The 21,605-nt window shown below is 44.2% G+C and overlaps 1 protein-coding gene across 4 annotated transcripts in view; it reads left to right on the top strand.

Annotated features, from left to right (window-relative positions):
* FRMD4A (FERM domain containing 4A) overlaps positions 1-21,605 on the top strand; it is a 1,911,200-nt gene that overhangs the window by 1,755,777 nt on the left and 133,818 nt on the right. The gene's annotated exons all lie outside the window — the stretch shown is intronic.

Below are 21,605 nucleotides of genomic sequence, written 5' to 3'. Positions count from 1 at the left end.
GTGAATACTTATCCATCCATCCATAGCACTTTTTTCCCATTTTTGCACATGGAGTTGGGGTGTTGCTTCAACAATGACAATCATTTAGAGAAAAGTTTCACAATACAAGGTGGCTAGCCTTGCTGCAGTTGTCCTTCCATACCACAATCTTGCATGAACACTTGCACCTATGGCCTATTTAGAGTGTCTAATACACCTACTGCATGTCTTTGGAATGTGGGAGGAAACCCGCATGAACACAGGGAGGACATGCAGACTCCACACAGAAAGTACACCAGCTGAGAATCAAACTGGAGAATCTCTAGCTGTGAGGTGACAATACCATTTGCAACACCACAATGGTGAAAGTGTATCTACTTTGCTTAAAATAATTCAGGCTTTAATATCCCCATCTCTATCTCTGTCTCTCTCTCTCTCTCTCTCTTTTTTTTTTTTTTTTTTCAAACAAGGGCATGGTATGCATGAAAAGCAAATAGCTGAATCAGATGAGAGAAATACCTGCACATATTTGTGTGGCTTTTAACTCATGGTCTAGTTTGTTTCTTGGTCCAGATTTTATCCATATGTGATTTGTAAGTATTAAGATGCGCCCTTCTCACCTTTTATCTTAACTTTTGGTGTAAAAACTGTGATACACATGTGCGAAGACCTACACTTAGCCTGAATGCATTTCTGTCTTTATGGCATCAAGTAATCTCCCTACAGCCCTGGTAGGTCTAGTTAGAGTATGTTTTGAACTACGTCTGCTCTTTTTCTGTAGGCATAGTTAGCTGTTAATGCTGTATTCTTCAGTTCAAGCACATTCTGTACAGAAACTTATTTTCCTTGTGATAATTTAGAGTTAGTGTTTACTCTTCCTCTGTCCTGCGTACACAGGATATCCTACAGTGATCTCAGGAATGCAGTTTGCTCACTGTTTCTACTCAAGGTCATTCGTGGCTATCACAAATCAGATTTGTTGGAATCTTCATACAGTATTGTCCCCTGGCAGTTACAGAACTTATGCTCTTTCTCATGATAAATATGTTTCTGAATTTTGGTATGCACTGTTTCGTGGGCCTGAGTCCTAGAACCTTGGGTAAAGATAGAGAATCGCCAGGACAGCAGCAGTCTTGAGGTGATAGCAGTCATCTGTATTATAGAGGCTTACTTAAACACAACCACAAAACAATTCTAATTTAGGTCAGCATATATGGTGTCTAGTGCTTAACCCATAAGGAAGAACTGAATCTTAAAATTTATGCAGCTTTGCAGGACGAGTGTGAATTAGGAAACCAATGCACAGTTCACCTCCAGGCTTCCTGTTTTTGTAGAATACAAAACAGTATGGCAAACCTGCTTAGCAGGTCATATTTATATTCTCATAAGATGTTCCCTACCTCTGGACATAGCATATGATTTCTTTGCCCCATAGTAGGAACTTCATTAGAACTTTCCTTTTGTCACCTATTTAATGTGAAATATCTTGCTTTGACTACAGAAAGAAGAGAAAGTCATGTCTGTCAAGTTGCACTTTAACTTCAGGGAAGAAGTTGCTTCCTTTTATATGATCTTAATGCTGTTATTCGCTGTGACTAATGATGTGACATCCTAACCCCATGTAAAAATGGGGAAAAGGGGATTGATGATGATGACGACTTGTAAGAACCCATGGTGAAGAGAGTGATTTATCAGCTCCTTTCATTGCCCCAGAGTTTGTTCTGGTTGCTGTTTATGGGTCCTATTTCATTTCAGTTTTTGTATCTTTTACTTCTGTATATTGCTTCTTTCTACGTTCATAGGTAAGTACTAGGTTAGGTGTCCTTATAAGCCATTTTAAGCCTAGCCAATTTCCCTTTTGTACTCACAATAACCTATCACATAATGAGAGTAACTGGGATCATACCATAGATAATTTGAGGGGACCCATGCATGGGATAAAGCATTTAGGAGATGCCTCTGTCCATTAGTAGTACAAAGGCAGTAGTACAGATTCATAGCTTCAAAGGTGATTACTCGGCTAATGGTGGCCCTAGGGACCTTTTCAAACCTAGCCACACTTTCCCAAATCTATCTGTCATGATTTAATACTCCAGGATAATTTTAAGGTTTGGGTGTAGGCTTACACAATGGGTAATCAAGCATTTTTACAAGCAGCCTTTGTCTGTAACAGGTATAGGTGCCAGACTAGGGCTAGATTTCTGATTCCCCATCCGCTAGTCCAGGCCTGCCAGTATGTCCTATTTATGTTGCAGATGAGGTTCAAGTTCCTTGATCAGGTATTTCTGATGGTATTTGTTTTGCATGTGTACAAAAGGTCCATCAGAGTAGGATCAGATGATGCTTTGTAAGCCTGGCATAGATCGCCTCACAACAGTCTGTAGGAGACTGAGTACATGGATAGGGCTTTGAAGCAGTCCTTGTAGGACCTGTTGTTTACACTCTGTATTCTTTTTGTGATGAAACTCTGTTGGCACTCCAGTTGTTGTAGATGCCTGGACAGATGCATATTGAAGGATACATTACTCAATGACTGGTCTGATGAGGGCCAAGTACAGGGGAATAGTGGCATCCTTGGTCCCAGGTGCCATACACTTGCTTATGAGTTGTGCAGAACAGAATAATTTTCTCACCACTGTAGACATGTGATTCCCAAATCTCTGACCACTGGCTCTTACGGGTGTCTTATCAATGTGGTAATTTCCAGGGGAGGCCATCTTTCCAAAGGATGCTAGTATAAATTTCTTTGCATTGAGTTTTAGACCATGGCTCTGGCACCAGATTTTGTCTGTGTCATGCCTTCTTTAAGGGCATTTGTGTCTTTGTGGGATTTGATGATTGTGTCTATTTTGCAGTCTTCTGCAAACTTGGTCAGCTAGAGACCCTTGATGTTGGCTTTGACTTCTGAGAAGTAAATGCCAAGAATGAGAGGCCCCAGCATTGAGCCCTGAGCAACTCCTCTAGTGACTAGCCTCTTTGGGGAGGTAGTCCCCACTATCCTAACTACTTGGTCACTGTCTGTGAGCCAGCTGACTATAGACTGACGTATGGGTTTATGCCTAATTCAGTGAGTTTATCTACAGTGCTGAAGTGAGGTATTGTGCTGAAAAGGTCAAGGTAGGCATGTCCACTGTTTTGCCATCTTCCATGGTTTTAGTCACCTTCTTGAAGTAGTCCAAGTTAAGTAAGCGTGACCTGCACTTGACAAAATCAGGCTGTGTTGGATCCAATGGCTGTAGGTTTCCTTTGCAAGTGTTAATCATTTCCTTGATGATTGCATTTGCGACTAGTCAGAATTATGAGTTTCGTGTTGCCCGGGTTCATGGATGAGCCCCCCTTGTGCAGAGAGAAAATAGTTGCAGATGTTCATCGTGTTACCCTGTTGCAGTCATCACACTTGGGTTATCCTGCCGTCAGGTGGTCCCGCAGTCGGCCTGAGTTCCAAAGTCTTGGTCCGGCGTCGGTTGCTGTCGCTTCTTCCCTGACGTCAGTGCGCCAGGGGTATATAAGAGGCATCCGACGCCATTTTCTTCAGTCTTTCTTGCCATGCGGTGCCCGAAGCAGAAGCAGTTCACAAGTGCCGGTCGGCCGACACCTGAGATTTTCGAATTGAATTTCAGTCCGAAGTCTTCAATAAAGCTAAGTACCCCATTGGGGAACCTTTTCTTGCCTCAGTCCGATGTCAGAAAAAGTTAACAATTGCATTTCTTGTGGGAAGCAAATAACCTCATAAGGACTTCCATTCTTATTGTATTCCTTGCCTAGGCCCAGACCACGACGTCACAGGTTGTTGGTTTTGTGCTAGATTTAATAAATGAACTATCAAACGCCGTTTTGATTTCGCACAACATTACTTTGGTAGGAAATTTAATTATATCATGCCGTCAGAGCAGCCGACGACCGGCATGCATAAAAAACGCAAGGATAAGGACAGGCAGCCTAGGAACAAGCCAGACTCCGAGGCCTCTGCTGGGCCTGTCGCCGGTTCTCCGGTTTTCAGTGAGGTGCCTACGCAGCCCCTGACGACTGCAGAATTGGAAACCCAGACAACTGCAGATTCTCAAGCGGAGTGTACTAGGCCGTCGCAGCCATCTTCATTAGGCCCTTCCGACACCGGAGCAGGAGGAGATCCCGGTGCAGTAGAAGCACCCTCGGTTGCAGAAGGTGTCTTCAGACTGACTACACTCACCATTAAATCTTATGCTAAGCTTAAAACTCCATTAAAACCAAAAAAGGCTGTACATCAGTCTACAGTTCAAGGCCCCATGCCTAAGAAACAGATGCTTAAGATGGCTGAAGATTTGATTACCCTAATCAGGGGTCCCATCCCCCTCCAGATGAAAGACAAGAGGAGGATTATGCTTCCTCTGACCAGGTTTCAATTTTCTCAGATTCTTCTGAGGTACAGGATTACACTTTTCCCAGGGTCCCAAAGGGGCTAAAGCTTCCATGACTAAAAATCCTGTGCCCTCTGAAAGGGATTCCAGAGCCCTAGATAGAAGGGGAAAGAAGATATATACTTCAGCTACTCTGGCTATGAGAGCATTAAATTATCAGTTTCACATGCTGAAATATCAGCAGTTCCTAATGTCGCAATTAAAACAAAAAATGAGCACACATTCTGAACAGTCTGAATTCAAGGAAATGCAGGATCTGTTGCATGCAGCTGAACAGGTGGGCAAGCATACTTTACAGTGTGGATTTGATTCATTGGGAGCTTCCTGTAGAGCAGCTGTTACTGGGTCTGTCATACGTAGACATGCTTGGTTAAAAGAACAAACCCTACCTGATCATGTTAAAGCAAAATTATTGGATCCACCTTTACAGCAGGATGTATTATTTGGTGTCAAAGCAGAACAGGTTTTAAAGAAAATGGAGGATAAAGCAAAGTCTATGCAGACGGTCAAGGATTTTTTACAGGTACAATCCCCTCGTTTCAGCAGAAATTGGCCAACAAAAAGACTGGTCCTTTCCAGCTTCTGACAGATCACAGAGGGGCAAATACAGACGCCCAAGGGGCAGAGGTCAGTCACAAGGCCCTTACAAACCTCGCCAATGGGGTACTGCTACCCAGAAAGGAGGAGAAGACAGGCCCCAAGCTAGCAGAAGACAAACACAATGACTCATTCCTCAAACTACCAAGCAAATCTCTCTTGGCAGCTCCCTTGGGAGGAAAATTAGCACTCTTTGCAGACAACTGGCACATCATCATGAAAGACAAATGGGTCCTAAACATTGTCTCACAAGGATACAGATTCCACTTTCATACCTTGCCAAGGATAAAAGGAATGCCAAACCTGCCACCAAATCAATGGGCAGAGGCATAAAAACAAATTACAGCTCTCATGGACATGAGCCAGTCAACAGGTACCTACACAGGAGCAAGGACAAGGATTTTACTCAAGACTCTTTCTAGTCCCAAGAAAAGACAAAGCATGGAGACCCATTCTGGATCTTTCAGTTCTGAACACCTATCTACAAGTACCAAAATTCAAGATGCTAACACTACAGCAGCTTCTTCCCATGCTGGGCAAGAATGCTTGGCTAGTAACGTTGGACCTCAAGGAGGCATACCTGCATATCCCTATCGGACAAAATTGCAGAAGATACCTCCGCTTCATTGCAGGTTCAACCCATTATCAATTCTCTGCACTGCCCTTTGGCTTATCTACTTGCGCCCAGGGTCTTCACAAAATGCCTGACACCAGTAATTGCATACTGCAGACAAAGAGGAATTCAAATATACCCATAACTGGACGACTGCCGTATTCAAGCAGAAAGCAAGGACATTCTTTTAAAGCATCTGGCATTTGTCAAACACCTTCTAAGTTGCCTAGGGTACACAGTAAGCGAAAAGAAATCAAAACTAGTGCCCTCACAAAACATAATATTCCTGGGTGCCAGCTTGAATACAACGGCCCAGATGGCTTATCTCACGCCAGACAAGCAACAACAGCTGACTCAATACTTCAAAATAATGGCAACAAAGACCCAACTCCCTGCAAGAAGAATTCTGCAGGCCTTGGGATTCATGGCATCTTGCATACTACTAATACCATTTGCAAAACTGCATATGAGGAAATTACAATGGTACCTGAAAAGCGTATGGAATCAGCACAGCCACAGCTTGGAAACAATGATACCACTCATTCCCTGCCTTCAACAGGAGTTTCTATGGTGGGCACAGGCATGTCACCTCAACAAGGGTGAGCATTTCACCTTACCCACAGGCAGGCTAACTATGACAACAGATGCATCGGACTATGCCTGGGGAGCACACATGGCAGGACAGTGCATTCAGGGCAAATGGACTGCAGATCAAAGGCATCTGCATATCAATCAAAAAGAAATGCTAGCAGTACAGAATGCCCTAACAGCTTTCAAGGACCTCTTACACCCAGGGCAACTAATCTGGTACATAAACAAGCAAGGGGGCACACATTCCTACCCTCTTTGCAGGCAAGCAATGACCTTGTGGAACACAGCATTGTCTTACCAGGTTCAATTACAAGCACAATTCCTGCCAGGAAAGAAAAACACATTGGCAGACGACCTAAGCAGAAACATCATGGATCCCCACGAGTGGAAACTAGATCCACAAGTATTTGCAATGATAACTCAAAAATGGGGACGCCCAGACATAGATCTGTTTGCCAACCCCCAAAACTACCAACTTCAAAAATTTTGCACAAGGACATTCCATCCACAAGCTTGGAAAGTGGACGCCCTTTCATTCAGTTGGAAAACATTAACAGTGTATGCCTTTCCTCCACTGCCTCTTCTAGCAAAAGTACTGCTGAAAGTCAGATTAGAGAGGCCACAAATGATACTCATTGCACCAGACTGGCCACGCCAGCACTGGTATCCAATTCTAAGGAACATGGCCCACGGCCCACCATGGATTTTACCACAAATCCCTCACCTGCTCACACAGCGAGACAATCAGATTCTACACAGCCAGCTCAAGACTTTAAGCCTGGTTGCATGGCAAATTAACTAAACAACCAGCCAACACCTCTATCCAAAGCTGTTATGGAGGTCATTCAGGAGGCCCATCACCAGGAAAACCTATTCAGACAAATGGAAAAGATTTTGCGCCTGGAACCAGGCTAAAGGCCAAATTCCCCTTGATCCAAACATTCCTCAGATTCTACAATATTTAACTGAGATGTTGCACAAAGGACTTTCCTTTTCATCTATTAAGATCCATGCCTCAGCAATATCAGCTCATTACAACACGGATCCTCCTTTATTTTCACATCCACTCCCAAGACAGTACCTCAGAGGGGCTAAGAACATAAGACCGCCCAGGCGAGCACCAACACCTACTTGGGATCTCAACTTTGTTCTGGAAAAGCTTACACTGCCGCCCTTTGAACCAGCTTTTTCAGCTGATTTAAAATTTCTTTCATGGAAAACTGCCCTGCTACTTGCAATAACCTCAGCTAGAAGAGTCTCAGAGCTACAGGCACTAATGGCAGTGGAGCCTTTCCTCATTTTTCATCAAGGCAGAGTCTCTCTACGAACTAACCCTTCCTTTATGCCAAAGGTGGTATCCAGTGTGGCCCTAAACCAAACCATTCATTTGCCCACCTTTTTCCCAAATCCCCAGAACAAAGGAGAAAGACTCCTGCACTCATTGGACATTCACAGGCAATTACGTTACTACTAGGATAAAACTAAGGCTTTCAGAAAATCTGACCAGCTCTTTGTAGCCTATGCTGCAGGATCACAAGGAAAAGCCATCTCAAAACAGACCATTTCAAAATGGATAGGGCATTGCATACATTTCTGCTACACGCATCATGGGAAACCGGTACCTGCTAACATTAGGTCCCACTCCACCAGGGCTACAGCTACATCAGCAGCCTTTCTCAGGGGGGGTGCCAATTAAGGATATTCTGGAAGCTGCAACTTGGAGTTCAGTGCACACCTTCACCAAACACTATCACTTACCTCTATATTCTAAGACCAGAGCTGGTTTTGCCACTGCAGTTTTGCAGGGCCTACTAGCTTCTTCTAACCCTTGTTTAACTCCACCACCTATCCTTAGCTTTGGGATTCAACCCAAGTGTGATGACTGCAGCAGGGTAACACGATGAACATAGTACAGTTTTGTACCTACCATAAATGTAGATGTTCGAGTGATGTTCATCGTGCATACAGCTGCAGTAATCACAGATGGGTTTTCTGCCGTCAGGCGGTCCCTCGGTCGGCCGAATTCCAAAGTCTTGGTCCGGCGTCGGTTGTCGTCGCTTTTTCTTCTGACGTCAGTGAGGCCAGAGTATATAAGACACAGCCGACACCATGTTCTCCAGTCTTTTTTGCCGCGCGGTGCCCGAAGCAGAAGCAGTTCGCAAGTGCCGGTCGGCCAGCTCCTGAATTACGAAAATTTTGGAAACCGAAGTCTTCATTAAAGCTAAGTACCCCGTTGGGGAAACTTTTCTTGCCTCAGACCGATGTCAGAAAAAGTTAATAATTGTATTTCTTGTGGGAAGCAAATACCACATAAGGATTTCCATTCCCTCTGCATACCTTGTTTAGGCCCAGACCACGACGTCTCGGGCTGTCGCTTTTGCGCTACCTTCAATAAACGCACTATTAAGCGTCGGGCGGAGTTTGCCCAACACTATTTTGGTAAAGCTTTTGATTATAAAATGTCGTCGGACACTCCGACTACCGTTTTGTCCAAAAAACGCAAGGAAAAGGACCGACACGCGAGGCCCGCAGTCCCCGCCGACACCACACCAAAACAGGCTACACGTGGTCCGGTTCTCAGCGAGACGCCTTTGCAGTCCCTGACTACCGACGACACTCCTTTGGCGGTGTCCTCTGTACCCGAGACCGCTGGGACCTCGGCCCTTTCCCAGACTACAACCACCGAAGCCTTTGCTAATGTTGAGCCTACTAATGTGGACAGGTCCACTTCCACCCATGGTGTCTTCAGACCTTCTTCTTCATTTTCCATTAAGGCCTTTACTAAATCCAAAGCAGCCAGGCACCCCAAAAGGCCTGTTGCACAGGGCCCATCTCCAGGTCCCATGCCTAAAAAACAGATGCTTAAAATGGCTGAGGATTTAATTACTCTTATCAGAGGTTCTCAACCCCCTCCATACAAGAGACCCAGAGTGGAGGAAGATTCTCCCTCTTCTGATCAGGGATCCATTTTATCAGAACATTCTGATGCAGAGGAACACTCTTACTCCCCTTTTGAGGATTCGGATGCAGAACAGTCCATCCCTTCTGTATCTCCTCCTGAGGATTTTTCCTTTGGGGAAACCTTGCACACCTTGAGGGAACACTTCCATTGGGAAGGCCAAGACTTTTCAGATTCTAAGAAAAGGCTTAGGGAATTTCTTTTGTTACCTCAACACAGACCTCTGGCGATACCCCCTGTTTTGGACATACTTGATGATGTTTATTCAGAGGCTTGCCTTAACCCGGATTCTCTGCCTCCTGCACTAGTCAAACCTGATAGGTATTACAGAGTACCCAACTCTTACCAATTTCTCTTCAAAAGTCATAATGCTGACCCTGAAACCATTTCACAAGGCCCCAAGGGATTGAAGGCCTCCACTGCCAAGAATCCACTTCCAGCAGAAAGGGAGTCAAGGTCTTTAGAAAGGTGGGGTAAAAAGGTATATACCTCGGCCACCCTAGCCATGAGGGCCTTAAATTGTCAGTTTCATATGCTTAAATATCAACAGTTCCTGTTATCACAATTAAGGAATAAAATGTCTCAACCTGAACAACCAGATTTAAAGGAGTTACAGGATATGATGCATAGTGCAGAACAGTGGGTAAACACACTTTACAATGTGGTTATGATGCACCAGAGGCTTCAAGTAGAGCGGCTGCTACAGGATCAGTCATTCGCAGACATGCCTGGCTTAGAGAACAAAACTTGCCTGATCATGTCAAAGCTAAACTTCTAGATGCTCCTTTACAAAGGGATGTGCTGTTTGGTACTAATGCTGAGGAGATACTACGGAAAATGGAAGAAAAAGCCAAATCTATGCAAACTGTCAAAGCCTTTTTACAGGTCCAACCACCACGTTTTAGCAGAAATTGGCCTTCAAAAAACTGGTCCTTTCCAGCCACTGACAAGCCCCAAAGAGGTAGATACAGACGCACAAGGGGCAGAGGGCAATCACAAGGATCATATAGAGGACGACAATGGCAAACTCCAGCACCAAGAGGTGGCGAGGACAGTGCACAACAATACAGGAAGCAAACCCAATGACTCCCTCATTTTCATGCCAAGCACGTCTCAGCTGGCAGCACCTTTGGGAGGAAAGCTAGCATTATTTGCAGCCAATTGGCATATTGTCACAACAGACAAATGGATCCTGGACATTATAAACAGAGGCTACAAATTTCATTTTCACACTCTTCCAAAAATGAGAGGCATGCCAAACCTGCCACAGAATCAAGGGGCAGAGGCACAACTACAAATTTCAAAGCTCATAAGCATGAGAGCTATTCAAGAGGTACCTACTCACGAAGAAGGTCAAGGTTTTTATTCAAGACTTTTTCTGGTACCAAGGAAAGGAACCGACTGGAGACCCATTTTGGACTTATCCATCCTAAACACATTTCTACTCGTACCAAAATTCAAGATGCTCACATTACAGCAACTTCTTCCCATGCTGGGCAAGGAGTTTTGGCTGGTAACATTGGACCTCAAGGAGGCATACCTGCATGTCCCAGTCGGACAAAGCTGCAGAAGATACCTCAGATTTCTTGCAGGTTCAATCCACTATCAATTCTCTGCATTGCCCTTTGGCTTATCTACTGTGCCAAGAGTATTCACAAAGTGCCTGGCATCAGTGATTGCCTACTGCAGACTTCAAGGGATACAAATTTACCCTTATTTGGACGACTGCCTGATCCAAGCGGACAGCATCTCTGCATTGCCCTTTGGCTTATCTACTGCGCCCAGAGTATTCACAAAGTGCCTGGCATCAGTGATTGCCTACTGCAGACTTCAAGGGATACAAATTTACCCTTATTTGGACGACTGCCTGATCCAAGCGGACAGCAAACACATACTTCTGGAACATCTGGCATATGTGACACGGTTATTGCATTCTCTGGGATACACAATCAACAAAGAGAAATCAAGGCTAACACCATCTCAGAAAATAACTTTCCTGGGTGCCAATTTGGACACAAACACTCAGATGGCCTATCTTACGCCAGAAAAACAGGGGCAACTATCTCATTACTTCAAAATACTAGCAAAAAGTACCAGGCTTACTGCAAGGAAAATCCTGCAGGCTCTGGGATTCATGGCATCTTGCATTCTTTTAATCCCATGTGCAAAGCTGCATATGAGGAAACTTCAATGGTACCTAAAAAACCTATGGTCTCAACACAGTCACAGTTTGGAAACAATAATACCAATAATCCCATGTTTGCAAAAGGAATTTCTATGGTGGGCCCAAGCATGTCAAGCAAACACAGGCCTCCCATTCTGCAAGCCTCAAGCAAAGCAAGTTATCACAACAGACGCCTCAGATTACGCCTGGGGGACGCACATGACGGACAGGTGCATCCAGGGCAGATGGTCCCAAAAAGAAAAGCACCTTCACATCAATCAAAAAGAAATGCTAGCAGTAATAAATGCAATTACAGCTTTCAAGGACTTCCTGCATCCAGGGCAATTACTGATAAGAACAGACAACACCACAGTAATGTGGTACATAAACAAACAAGGAGGAACACATTCATACCCCTTGTGCAGACTAGCCATGACTCTTTGGAACTTGGCTGTGGAATGGCAAATCGAACTTCAAGCCCAGTACCTGCCAGGATTGGAAAACATGCTGGCAGACAATTTAAGCAGAAATATAACAGATCCACACGAATGGAAGTTACATCCTCAGGTGTTTACAGAAATAACTTAAGTGTGGGGGAGGCCAGACATAGATCTTTTTGCCTCCCACAGGAATCATCAATTGGAAACGTTTTGTTCAAGGACCTTTCATCCAAAGGCCTGGAGAGTGGACGCACTTTCATTCAGTTGGACAGCATGGACAGTTTACGCATTCCCACCTCTGCCTCTTCTGCCCAAGGTACTTTTGAAAGCAAGAGCAGACAGACCGAAGATGATACTGATTGCTCCAGATTGGCCACGGCAACACTGGTATCCACTGCTGAGGAGCCTAACACATACTCCTCCCTGGTCCCTGCCTCTAATGCCTCTTCTGCTGACTCAGCACAGCTACAAAACTCTCCACAGTCAGCTGAAAACACTCAATCTCGCTGCATGGAAAATTCCTTAACACCACAACAGACCCTACTCTCCAAGGAGGTGCAGGATGTCATTTTGGAGGCCAGAAGGCCATCTACTAGAAAAGCTTACTCCATAAAATGGAAGCGGTTTTGTTCTTGGAATGAGAAAAAAGGCCAGGACCCTAGAAAACTGAACTTGCCTCAGGTATTACAGTATCTAGCTGAGCTGCTGAACAGTGGACTTTCATTTTCTTCCATAAAAATCCATGCGTCAGCTATTTCTGCAGAATACAACACGGATCCTCCTTTATTTTCTCATCCACTCTTGACAGTTCCTCAGAGGGGCTAAGAATATAAGACCACCAAGGAAACAACCAATACCAGCCTGGGATCTTAACTACATACTAGAAAAATTAACATTGCCTCCTTTTGAACCAGCTGCCTCAACAGATTTGCAATATTTGTCCTGGAAAACTGCCTTCCTTCTGGCTATCACTTCAGCTCGTAGAGTTTCGGAACTACAGGCCCTCATGGCAGTGCAGCCCTTTCTCATTTTCCATCAGGACAGGGTTTCCCTTCGTACCAACCCATCATTTATGCCTAAAGTTGTATCCAGGGTAGCTTTAAATCAAGCCATACACCTTCCTACCTTTTACCCCAATCCTCAAAACAAAGGGGAAAGGCTGCTACATTCTTTAGACATCCATAGGCAGCTACGTTCTACTTGGATAGAACAAAGTCCTTTCTGGAAATAAGAACAACTCTTTGTGTCCTATGCTGTAGGGGCTCAAGTGAAGCCAGTTTCCAAGCAGACTATTTCAAAGTGGATATGCCACTGCATACGGTTTTGTTATTCCTATCATGGGAAATCTGTTCCTACAGGTATCAGATCACACTCCACCAGGGCCACAGCTACCTCTACAGCCTTCGTCAGAGGAGTTCCTACCAAAGATATTCTGGAGGCAGCCACTTGGAGTTCTGTACATACCTTCACAAAACACTACCACCTGCCTTTATATTCCAGAACCAGAGCAGGCTTTGCCACTGCTGTTTTGCAGGGCATTCTGGCTCAACCCAGATGTCCTTCATGGATGCATCTGCAGTCATAACAAGTGGGTTGTCCTGTCGTCAGGCAGCCCTGCAGTCGGCCGGATTCCAAAGTCCGGGTCCGGCTTCGGCTGATGTCGCACTCCACCCGACGTCATCTCTGTTGGTCTTCGGGTATAAAAGCATCAGCCGACGCCATTTTCCTCAGTCTTTCTTGCGTGGCGCCAAGCAGAAGCTGTTCAAGTGCGGTCGGTCGGATCCAGAGATTACTTCTACGAATACTACTTGAAGACTTCTAAAGCTAAGTACCCGTTGGGGACTCTTTCTTGCCTCAGCCGATGTCAGAAAAAGTTAACAATTGTTTAACCTGTGGGAAACAAATACCTCATAAAGATTTCCACTCTTACTGTCTGCCTTGTTTAGGCCCAGCCCACGGCGTAGCAGCCTGTTCGGCCTGTGCCTCTTTCAACCGACGAGCGCTTAGGCGTCGGTCGGAGTTTGCAGAACAGTTTTTCGGTTCTGATTTTGCGTACATTATGCCGTCGGATCCTCCGACTACCCCAAAAGCATAAAGATAAAGACCGACACTCGTGGTCGCGGTTTCGGCGAAACCACGGTAAAGCAAACCAGCGAGTGTCTCGGTTTCGGCGAAACCGAGAAAACTGCTCAAAGTACAGCTGAACCTATTCTACAACTGAGGCCCCTGCTACAACTCTTGAATCGACCTCAGAAATTTTACCCACTACGGTGGTTGACTTATCAGACACCATCCCTTGGGTGTCTCTACCCCAGCACGTGGTGCTGCTAGGCCTCCAGCTGCCATGTCCATTAAGGCCTTCGCCAGGGCTAAAGCAGCCAAGACTACTAAAACAGTGCCTGTTAAACCCCGCACATCCAGGCCCGCTTCTGGTTCTCAAATGCTTTCTTTGGCAGAAGATTTAATTTCTTTAATTAGAGGATCTCAATCTCACCCAGACAGGGCCTCTCAGCCCCCAGAGAAGAGACCTAGGGCAGAGCCCTGAGCCAGTGTCTTCTGATGATTCTGCTGATGAATCAGACATAACTGACCAGCCTGAGGCTCCCTTCTCCAATTTTGAAGATTCTGATGCTGAAGAATCCATTCAGCTGCTTCCCACCAGAAGAATTCTCCTTTGGGAAACCTTGCATGCCATGCGAGAACAGTTCCAATGGCAGCAACAGGATTTTTCAGACTCCAGAAAAAGACTTAGGACCTTTCTGCACCTCCCACAGCACAGGCCCTTAGCTATACCTCCTGTTCTCTCTGTGGTGGATGATGCTTTCAATGATGTTTGCTCCGCCAGATTCTTTACCCCAGCCCCTGCCAAACCAGACAGATTTTACAGGGTGCCAGATACTCATCACCACCTTTACAAGGCCCCACTTGCAGACCCAGAAACTATATCCCAGGGTCCCAAGGCAGTAGCCGCGACCACAGCTAAAACCCTATTCCTTCTGAAAGGGAAGCAAGGTCACTAGACAGATGGGGTAAAAGGTCTACACTTCAGCTACTCTCTCAGCTAGAGCTTTAAACTGTCAGTTTCACATGATACAATACCAAGAGTTTATGCTTGATCAGTTAACTAAAAACTAACCACTGATGAATCTCTTGATAAGAAATATGTATTAGAGATGGTAAATAACATACAACAGGTTAGCAACCATTCCTTAAAATGTGGCTATGATGCACTGGAGGCTTCATTTAGATCAGCCATGACAGGCACAGTGATAAGAAGGCATGCATGGCTAAAGGAACAAGCTTTACGGATCATGTTAAAGCTAAGTTGCTAGATGCTCCTATGGACAAGACAAGTTTGTTTGGTACACCTGCCCAGCAGGTTATGAAGAAAATGGAAGAAAAGGCAAAATCTGTTCAAACTGTTAAAGATTTCTTGCAGGTTCAACCCCAAGGTTTAGCAGGAACTGGCCTGCCAAAAATTGGTCCTTTCCTGACTCCACAAAATTTCAAAGGGGCAGGAATAGACGTTCCAGAGGCAGAAACCAATCCAGAGGAGGTGCCTACAGAGGCGACAGTGGCAAGGTAACAACAGAGGCACAGACACAGCCACTGCCACTACATCAGCACAACCACAGTGACTTAATCCTAAATCCGCCTACCAGGGAACAAATAGCAGCTCCTCTAGGCGGAAAGTTAACCTTATTTTCAAAGAACTGGCACTACATAACAAAAGACAAGTGGATTTTACAAACCATAGATCAAGGTTACGGTTTCACTTCCACACTTTACCAGTCAAAGAAGAATGCCAAATCTACCTCCAAATCAAAAAACAGAGGCTCTATGCCAGATAATGGAGTTAGCAAACATGAGAGCTGTGGAAAGAGTGCCAACAGCAGAACAAGGAAAGGGGTTCTACTCCAGACTATTCCTAGTTCCAAGAAAGGAAAAAAGTTGGAGACCAATTCTCGACCTGTCCACCTTAAATACATACATCATTGTCCCAAAATTCAAAATGCTGACCCTACAGCAACTTCTTCCCATGCTGGGCAAGGAGTCTTGGCTGGTAACTCTAGATCTCAAGGAGGCATACCTGCACGTCCCCATTCGACCAATCTGCAGAAGATACCTCAGATTTCTTGCAGGATCAGAGCACTATCAATTCTCAGCATTGCCCTTTGGCTTATCTACTGCGCCCAGAGTATTCACAAAATGCCTGGCATCAGTAATCGCCCATTGCAGACTACATAGGTTCATAGGTTCATAGGTTCATACTAGGCTATCTGGGGAAAAAAAAGCCCTTTTTGCCCCTTTTTAGGGGGCCCCCCCTTTTCGGCCCGTTTACATCAAGGAATCCCCCGGGGGACCCCACCATTTGGCAAAATTTTTTTTTGAAAAAGATCCTCCTACCCGGGATTTTTTTTAAAAGAAGTTTTGGGGAAATCTACCCCCCCCCAAAAACCTTGGTTTAATTCCCCTTGGGCTCTGGACTAATTTTTGGTAACAACACAAAAATGGGTTTTAATCCTTTATTTAAAAAGGCCCCCTTTGGGGGGCCCCCTGAATAACAGCTTTTTCCAGGGGGGACCCTTTTTGGGGGAAAATTTTTTTTTGGCCCCCCCTGCTGCAATGCGGGCAAAATTGTGGGGGGGATCAACTTTCTGATATAAGAAGGGAATAACCCCCCATCAAGGAAACCCTTCTAAAGGGGGCAAAGTAAAGGCCCAACACAGTCATGGGTTCAAAACAACAAAACCTTCCCCATCCCCAAATCTTCTTTCCTGGATTGCCACCATTTGGTACAGGGGGAATTTTTTTGAAGGATTTGCATTTTTGGGAAACAGGCCATGGCCCGGGACCGATCCTTTTTTAGACCCTTTTAAGGGAAAGTGCAGATGGTTTTTTTAATTTTTATCACGCAAATTTTCACCAAACCCTCCCTTGCTTGGAAAAATGATCCCAAATGGGAGGCTACCCTTGGTCCCACTTTCCTTTGATCACAGGGCCAAATCAGGGGTTCCATACCGTTTTTCCCCCCCTTGGAGATGGGTTAAAATTTTCTGAGAGTTTTCAAATACCCATTATTTTTAAAACCAGACATAGGGTTATACTCCCCTAAAGGGTTTTGACTGTTTTAAAAATCAACCCAAAAGAAGGGTATCGCCCTTTCAAAAAAGGGATATCCAAAACGCAAATTTAGTTTTTTTTAAGGATTTGTCCTTTATGGGAGAAAGGTTTAAAATGGGCAATTTCCGGGGGGGCACCCCTTTTAAGGGGCCACTTCGACTCCTATATCCCGAGGTAAGCTTGATTAAAAAAATTCCACTTGGGAATTCCTCGGGGGAAACCCGGGGGAAACCCCACCCCTTTTTTTTGGGAGAAGTTTCCCCTTCTTGGGGAAGGGGGGCAACGCGGAAAACCCCTTTTGGGGGAAAATTTCACTGAACCCTTTAGCCAGAGTTGGGAAGCTTAGGCAGTAACTTCCTATTTTAACAGTTTTGAAGGGGTTTTCCAGGTTTCTAAATAGCAAAAAAGGGGCCAGATTTTCTTTTAGCTTTACTATTTTTTTTTCAAAACAGAAGAACTCTTTTTTTTATTAATGACAAGGGGGGCTTTCCCTTTTGGACCATTTTTTTGAGCTTCCCCTTTTTTGTAGGTTTGAGGGGGGAAGAACCTTTTTTACAAAATCTTTTTTGTTGGGATTGCCTTTTCCATCGTCCCCTCTGGAAACATTTTAAGTGATTTCCCGGACGTTTTTCCCCCCCTTAAAAAAGGCCACCAAATTTTGAAAGGTATGGCGGGTTTTTCTTTATTTTGGGGGGGGGGGGGAACCTCCCGAGAAGTTTGGACTGCTCCCTGAGGGCTTCCTTTAAAATTTCTCCCTGTTGTATGTAATCAAATGTTTTCTCCTCTTTTGGGGGGGGGTACAGTTTTCCTCATTTTTTTAGAAATTTCCGGGAAATTTTGGGGGGGTGTTTCTTTTTTCCCGTTATTTAGGGTTTAACCCTATAGTGGTGTTTTGGGATCTTTATTTATGTTTTAAAGGCCCTTATTCCCATTTTTGGGGTCCTTAACATTAAAACCTTATTTAATTACCTGGAGGCTCCTGCATCCGGGCCCCCAACTTTAGGGGGGGTCTTTTATGTTTCCCCCCCCTTTTTGGTTTTTTAGTTTTGGGGGGGCCGATGGGAAAACCGAATGCGGGGTGCTTCCCGGACCTTGAACCAGGTTTTTTTCATGACAACATATGTTTCCAACTGAAACCTCAGTTCATTTTTAGTTTGACTTTTCATTGGGATTACCCCGTTTTTCCCTTTTTTTTTTTTCTAGGGTGGGATTTAAATTTTTGTTGAAAAACAAAGGGGGAAACCTTTCCTTCCAATAGGGACAGGGCAACCCCCTTAACGCTGGTTTCCCATGTATCCCGGGAACAGTTGGATTTTGAATGCACCCAATTTAAGCCAAATTTTTGTATTCCCTTTCTCTGATTTTACATTTTTGGGAAGGAGGGTAGCCCGGTCGGGTCTACCTGCCTGGGGTCAAAAGGGCCCCCAAGCTTTTTATTGTCCAGGGAGTGCGCCAGGTTACCCAGGTGGCAATGAATCTATTTTATGTGTTAACCCGATTTTTTTTGGGTTTTGGCCCCCCACTTACTGTGCCCTTTCCCTTTCCTTTGGGGGGCCTCTGTGTTTATTGGGTCCCCAAGTATTGTTCATTTTTTGGCCCTTTAAGGGGTTATTTTAATTATTATTATTTTATTTTTTTAGGGGGTTTTTTGGGGCTGCTTTTTGGGCCCCGGTTTTTGGGGATTTTTATCAAGCCGGGGGATGGGAGATTGGGTTTGGACTTGGAGTGGGTCAAGTGTGTGTGGAACCCTTTTCCCCCACTTTTTCCCTTATGTTAGAAAACCCCCCTTTTTTCCATTTTTTGCATGATTTTTTTTTTGGGGGGGGGGAAGGGGTTTTTTGGGCGAGGCAAATTTTAAATTGAAATTTATTACCCTATGTGCACATAAATGTAGATGTTCGAGTGCAAATACAGCTGCAGTATAGGTTTCCCTCCCTCCTTCCCCACTTGGTAAAGGCATGGGGCCTAACAACCTCTTCATACAACCTGACTGGGTTATCCTTCTATGGTTTATTTGCTTGCAACCACTGTTTTTGGATTATATTGCATTGCATGTATGCACATATAAGCATAATTTATGTATTGCCTTCCTTCTGGGGGCACCTGACATCTGGAGCAAGAAAGACTGAAGAACATGGCGTCGGCTGTGTCTTATATACTCTGGCCTCACTGACGTCAGAAGAGAAAGCGACGACAACTGACGCCAGACCAGGACTTTGGAATTCGGCCGACCGAGGGACCGCCTGACGGCAGAAAACCCATCTGTGATTACTGCAGCTGTATTAGCACTCGAACATCTACATTTATGGTAGGTACAAAACTGTACTTTCACCCTGCTGCAGTCCAGGTTACCCTCCCTCCATCCCCTCTGAACTAGCTGGACTTATCTATACCACTCTATCCTATGCAACCTCTGTGGTGTATTTGCTTGTGCCTGAAGGTATTGTTTCATTTTTATATGTACTCTTTTATATAGCTATATATATATATATATATATATATATATATATATATATATATATATATATATATATATTGCCTACCTATTGGGAGCACCTGACATCTGGGGCAAGAAAAACTGAAGAAAATGGCATCGGATGCCTCTTATATACCCCTGGCGCACTGACGTCAGGGAAGAAGCGACAGCAACTGACGCCAGACCAAGACTTTGGAACTCAGGCCGACTATGGACCGCTGACGGCAGGATAACCCAAGTGTGATGATTGCAGCAGGGTGAACACTCGAACATCTACATTTATGGTAGGTACAAAACTGTACTTTCTGCATTCACTTAGCATGAAGCCTGTCTGGAATTCTGTAGAATGTTGTTTCCGTGTCTGGGAGGCCATTGAGATTTGGGAAGGTTGCATTTAAGAGCCTCAGCTTATGTGGGTCTACAGTGGATATAGAAAGTGTACACACACCTGTTAAAATGCCAGTTTTTTGTTATTTAAAAAAAATTAGACCACAATAAATAATTTCAAAACTTTTCCCACCTTTAATGTGACCGTACAATTCAGTTGAAAAACAAACAAATCTGTTAGGGGAATAATATAAAAAAATAAAAAAACGTACAATAAGCTGGTTGCATAAGTGTGTACAACCTTAAACTAATGCTTTGTTGAAGCACCTTTTGATTTAATTACATCATTCCGTGTTCTTGGGTACACACCTGCCATCAATTAAAGAGACTCTGATTGATTAACCTCAAATAAAGTTCAGCTGTCCTAGTAGGATTTTCCTGACATTTAATCAGTTGCCTGTTACAGCAAAAGCCATGGTTCGCAGAAAGCTTACAAAGCATCAAAGGGATCTCATTGTTGAACGGTATCAGTCAGGAGAAGGTTACAAAACCATTTCCACAGCACTGGATATACCATGGAACACAGTGAAGACAGTCATCAAAAAGTGCAGAAAATGTGGGACAACAGTGACATTGCAAAGAACTGGATGTCCCTCCAAAATTAATGAAAAGACAAGACTAAAACTGGTCAGGGAGGCTGCCAAGAGACCTACAGCAACACTGAAGGAGCTGCAGGAATTTCTGGCAAGTACTGCTTTTGTACTGCATGTGACAACAATCTCCTATATTCTCTATATGTCCGGACTATGGGGTAGGGTTGTAAGATGGAAGCCTTTTCTTACACAGAAAAACATCCAGGCCCAGCTAAAATTGGCAAAGCAATACATCGTCTCCCAAAAGCATGTGGGAAAATGTGTTATGGTCTGATGAGACCAATGTTGAACTTTTTGGCCACAATTCCAAAAGGTACGTTTGGCGCAAAAAACAACACTTCGCATCACCAAAAGAACACCATCCCCATGGTGAAGCATGGTGGTGGCAGTATCATGCTTTGGGGTTGCTTTTCTTTAGCTGGAACTGGGGCTTTAGGCAAGGTGGAGGGAATTATGAACAGTTCCAAATACCAGTCACTTTTTGCCCAAAACATTCAAGCATCTGCTAGAAAGCTAAAGATAGAGGAATTTCACCTTTCAACACAATGACCCCAAGCATACATCCAAATCAACAAAAGAATGGCTTTACCAGAAGAAAATTAAAGTTTTGGAATGGCCCAGCCAGAGCCCAGACCTAAATCCAATAGAAAATTTGTGGGGTGACCTGAAGAGGACTGTGCACAAGAGATGCCCTCGCAGTCTGACAGATTTCTAGCACTTTTGCAAGGAAGAGCAGGCAAATATTGCCAAGTCAAGATGTGCCATGCTGACAGACTCCTACCCAAGAAGACTGAATGTTGTGATTAAATCAAAAGGTGCTTCAACAAAGTATTAGTTTAAGGGTGTACACACTTATGCAACCAGCTTATTGTACGTTTTTTATTTTTTATATTTTTCTCCTAACAGATTTGTTTGTTTTTCAATTGAATTGTACAGGTTATAGGTCACATTAAAGGTGGAAAAAATTTTGAAATTATTTATTGTGGTCTCAATTTTTTATACCACAAAAACCTGGCATTTTAACAGGGGTATGTACACTTTTTATATCCACTGTATGTCTCTTATCTGTACTGTCTGTGGTGGGTGTAGTCTTTGTGTTACTGATAACCTTAGTGTTAGTGAAACCCTTGTTCCAGAGACATTGCGTAGCTGGATTCTTCAAATACCATATCAGTTTAGAATTAGGGGGTTGTTAGTATACGTGAAACAATTGCGACATTGTCTCAGGACACTCAAATCCACCAAGATGGCTGCAGTTACAGTCCATAGGATTGCTAGCTTTAAG

This window comes from Protopterus annectens, chromosome 11.part0 (assembly GCF_019279795.1).
Source record: "Protopterus annectens isolate FY-2018-M chromosome 11.part0, PAN1.0, whole genome shotgun sequence".
NCBI classification, from domain to species: Eukaryota; Metazoa; Chordata; order Ceratodontiformes; family Protopteridae; genus Protopterus; species Protopterus annectens.
The sequence above is the reverse complement of the archived record's forward strand: the minus strand, read 5'-3'. Positions and strand labels throughout refer to the sequence as shown.